This window comes from Pristis pectinata, chromosome 15 (genome assembly GCF_009764475.1).
Source record: "Pristis pectinata isolate sPriPec2 chromosome 15, sPriPec2.1.pri, whole genome shotgun sequence".
In the NCBI taxonomy this organism is placed as follows: domain Eukaryota; kingdom Metazoa; phylum Chordata; class Chondrichthyes; order Rhinopristiformes; family Pristidae; genus Pristis; species Pristis pectinata.
In genome coordinates, this window is record NC_067419.1 from 9,112,271 (window position 1) to 9,117,335 (window position 5,065).

Below are 5,065 nucleotides of genomic sequence, written 5' to 3' on the forward strand. Positions count from 1 at the left end.
TCTTAATCAATGTAAGCTATGACACACAAATTTTGTTTCAACTTCAGTGTAGATTGTGTAGCCTTTACTTGAATATGGTCTCTTTGTTCTTCTATCCCCCAGGATGTTAATCCACATGACCTTTCCTCCCTGGTGAATGCGTCTTGCCTTCATTGCACTTTGTTTCATCAGCTTCCAACAAAACCATTTCTGAACTATTACTTCTGTTGAGGGACCTCCAGGATCTGGCTCCACTATACATCTTGCGATGATACAAAATAGCATTCCAAGTCTGACCACAAATTGCAGTGCCTGCATTTCACCCTCCACGTACACCAGGACCTCACTCAGGATGCAATCCCAGGAATGAGCATGGAAATGGCATCAACACTGAAAGAGTCAATGCAACCTGGAGAGAGATGCGTGGCTGCCTACTGCTGAGAAGGAACGGGATGCAATTCCCTGTCCTCCCCACTGCTGCTAGCTGCTGCACTGCCCAGAACCTGATGTGAACCCCTGCTGATGCTATTACAGCAATGCATCGTGTGCAGAGAAGCGCCCTGTGAGGGGCTGTTATTCAGCAAGATAAGGCAAACAGTGTAGCTGCTCAGGGCTGCACCCTGGGCAACACAGTGATAGCAGCTGCTCCGTATGTTGACAGACTGCACAGATCCTGCGCCCTCTCGTCACCTCCCGTTGGACATGTTGGAGGTTGAGCGTGTTGCCTTCAGGAAATCTCTGGTCTGGGGAGGAGGAGGCAGCAGCTTCCATCGTATCCAACAGGAGGCAACGAGAGACACCGTTGGACACAGGTGATCTACCCCCAGCAGTCCTGGGCCATAGCCCAGCTCTGTAGGGTCTCATGACTCCCAGCCTGCCCAGCACAGGGAGCCTCATGGATGATTCTTTGCCATGGGAGCCCCAGTGGATGAGGGCGATTAGCACCAGGTTCCGGGCACAGCAGCACACAGCCTGAGCAGGTATCTTTATTAAATACAGAGGTTTACATATACCTGAGCATTTGGACTGGAAAACCGTGCAATATAATGAATCAGCACTCTGCAGGATACCAGTGTACTACACCTACTGTAGATGATGCTGAGAGTGCATTGACCACAATGAGTCTCTGCCTAAGTAATGTGGTGGGCTGCTATATTCTTCATCCTACCTGTGTGACATTTGAAAGTGGTGAGTATTCCCACTTTAAGCTATGTAAACCTTCATCTGAAAAAAACAACCTCATCAAAGTTTAAATCTCCAGCTTCCCCTGAAGTTTATAAGGTGAAGAACAGAGAATGGATTTCTTCTGTGCAGATAACTATTCTAAACTGCATTGGTTTCAGGGATTATGGGTCAGTCTCTCCGATCAATAAAATCGACAATACATGTCGTTTCAGTAAAAAAAAAGACAAGTAAATCGGTGTGATTAATCTCCAGAGAGGTAGTATTAAAATGGTGGGAGGTTATTAGATTTCACTGAATGCTGTGTAGCCTTAGACTTCCATATTTCAAAACAAGTTTCACAATGTATGTCGGTGATAATAAACCTGATTCTGATTCTTCATTGAGAGGTGCTGGAGAAATGGTGTGCACTTGTCTTAACTGGATGAGGTCAAAGTTCTGATGAAATGTTTAACACTATTTCTGTCTTTTCAGAGCTGCCTGACCTGTTGAGCATTTCCAGTATTATCTATTTTTGTGTGTGGAAACAGAGTCAGCCACTAATTCCAAACTAAAATGAATGTGCTTGAAGCTCTGTGCAAAGCCCTTCCTGGTCCTTGACAATAAGCACAGGCTTTCTGGTAAGGTTCCCAAGCATTTCTTTGTGCATAGCTAATATTTGTGGCCTGGCACATCAAAGTCCTCATCAGGGCCCTCTGCTGCAGAACCAGTGTGTAATCTCAGGCAAACTGGCATCCAAGCTGTTCTTGCCCCAGGCCATGCTGAAGGCTATTCTGTCCTCCCTCTATCCTGTCTCTTACATTTTCTGTCTGCATCTGAGCTGATGGCTGTGTTGAATCAAACAACAGTGTCCTAATGCGGAGTCTCAGTCTGAAACATCGACAATTCCTTTGCCCCCCCACAGATGCTGCTCGACCCTCTGTGAGTTCCTCCAGCAGTTTGTGTTTTGCCCTTCATTGTGACCGACTTATAATTGTTCCTCCATGCCTTCAGTTTCCCTTTAAATCCTCTTGAAAACTCCTCCTCACAACCTAAGTCCTCTTGTTTTCAAATCCCCTTAACATGGAAAAATATTCTGCCTGACTATTCTCTCTGTCTCTTATTATTTTATATACCTCTTATCAGGTCACCCTTCAGACTCCTTTGCTGCAGGGAAAACAAACCCAGCCTATCCAACCTCTCCCCATAACTAAAGTCTTCCATCCAGGCAACCATGCCATTGAATCTCCTCTGCATTCTCTCCAGTGCAACTGCAAACTTCCTCTAGTGTGGGGCCAGAACTGGACAAAATTGGCTCGATGATCCAAGGGCTTGTTTCTGTGCTGTTTGACACTATGATTCCATGATGTTTGTTCTTTAAGAGATGTACGCTAGCTTTGAGCAATGTAAACTTACTTTACAAGAAGCTAGCTACTCACATAGTTACAGCCCTGTTGGTATGTCAGGCTACTGACTAGCACACTCAGAGCTGGCTGGATTCTGAAATCATTAAAAATGAGCCATCAGCACAAAGTTAGTGCTGACCTGTCAGAAGTGGATTAATTGTGTTTCACAATTACTGCTCTTGCTTATGCAGCCTATTGGATTTAGCTCCCAGTGTTACCTGTTGAGGGAGGGTCAAAAACCAGGGTTCACAAATGCTAGCCATGAATAAATCCATAAAGAATTCTGGAGAATCATACGCAGAGAGAGGTCAGCGTGTGAAATATGTAAGAATAGTTGAAGCAAACAGCTTAGATTAAGGGGAAGGTAGGAAGGCTTCTGAGTGAGAAAGGAATGGGATATAGGATAGAATTAGATGGCCGTTTGGTGGTGGTGGGGGTTGGCAGGGTGGGAGACTTGTTTGGAGAATAACTCGGCTATCTGGGCTGAATGGCTCATTTGTTGTCCATTCTGTCTGAGATGTTCTTCTCATCTGAGGTAATAGTCAAGCCATGGAACAGACTAACCATTAGTGCAGTGAGCACCAACTTGCTAATTTCTTCAAACAGGGACATGCTTTATGGAGACCATCATGTGCAAACATTAAGCACGATACACTTTAATTGAGGTTAGTTCTGATTGTCTGCAGAAATCCAGGTGGAATTTCCCAGGATTTTACTCCTTAATTGACCAGGGCTTTGCCTGTTTTTGTTTTTGTGTGTCCCAGGATGGTGGAGTGGAGAGTGGGACATACTGCATAAGGTACTGCGGCTGTGTGGGACATTGTCTGCCATTGTTTGTGTGTTAGTTACTACTTGGGAGTGAAATCCAACAGCAGCAGTAGAAATGCAATTCGAGAGCTCCAATGTGAATAGGAATCTTAAGATAAAACTTCCTGCTTGCTGCTTTCACAAACTGGGATCATCTACTGGTAACACAAAGCTTCACAAAATGATTCCAACCTGAACATTTGACCCAAGAGTGGATAGATAGGCCAAACTCACATCATCCATTGTATTTCAGTCATGGAACTCTTCACTGGAGCCACAATTAGAGTGAAATCTCCACTCCAGGAAGGGATTGGAGCCTTGTCACCTTGACTAAATTAAATAACAGTGCCAATTCATCCTTGTTGACAGCAATATGCATGCCCTCTGCTGGGGATTAACCCTTTCCTGTTAAAGCTGTTACACGAAAGGTCACCCACCGGAAAGGTTAACTCTGTTGCTCCCTCTGTAGATGCTATCCGACCTGCTGAGTATTTGCACTGTTTTCTGGTTTTATTTTGTTTTCAACTTAATGAAAGTTACTTAAAGCTGATCAATGGTCTGCTTCCTTGTCTCAATCCTGGTGGGAAATCTTGTTACCCAATCACAGCTAGGAAAGGCTGAAGTTGCTTAAGGTGCTGAGAATTCAGATTAACTCTTCACAGGCTCCATATCCCCCTACACCTTTGTTTCATTTTTATCAATGCCCTTTCACTTCCCCTTCCCCTTACATGCCTCTCAGTATTCAGTGTGTCCAATTGATATTTTCGCTTGTTATATGGCTTCTTGCAATTTACCAAGTTTTAGAAAATTATTTTTGCCTATTCACTTTGTCTCAGTTGCTCCATAATACTTTGTGGCTGTCCTGCTACCGGATCTCAATTTCTCCTTCCCACCAAACTAAAAACTGCTGCTATTGCCATGCCTGTAGGTATCTGTCAACACAACTATGGTGCCTGGGAACTAATGATGGAAAATGAAGACCAATCCTCGTTTAACTGCATTGTGAGTTTGCATGAAGGTGGTGTGGTCGTGCAGCAGTTAGTGCTCTAGGGACCGAGATTTGTTCCTTACCTCGAATGCTGCCTGAATGGAGTTTGCATGTTCTTCCTGTAGGTTTCTTCCCAGTGCTCCATTTCTCCTTACATCCCAAAGACGTGCCGTAGATTAACTGGATTCTATACGTTATCCCTTGGTGTAGGTTAATGGCAAAATTAATCAAAGGGATATTGAAAGAGAGAATCAGTTGTAAGGATACAGGGAAATGAGAGGAGAAATGGAACCAATGGGATTACTTCCCTGGGAGCTGGCATGTACCCTATGGGCTTCTGTGCCATTATAAGTATAAGATAAAATTTTATGTACATGTTGCAGATTGTTTAAAAATAAAACTGCTGTTATGAATATTACATCAACTGTTGTTGTTGGTCACCTTGTGTTTTCAGTGATACTGTTTTGGGTTTTAGCTCTTCCCCTGCAATCTGTGTTCTTACTGAAACCCAATGAGAGCTTCACTCTGAGAAGGGCAGTGGTTTCTAGATGTACTTTTAGAATCAGCAGGGACGCCTAGGCAGTGGACAGAATGATAAGGTTAATTTGGTCAGGCTTGTGGATTAAAAAGGAAGATTCACATCCAACATTTTTGGTCTTTTTATTAAAATGAATGAGTTATGAAGGGGTGAAAGTAACTTAAATTTCTCACTGGTACAGTTGTG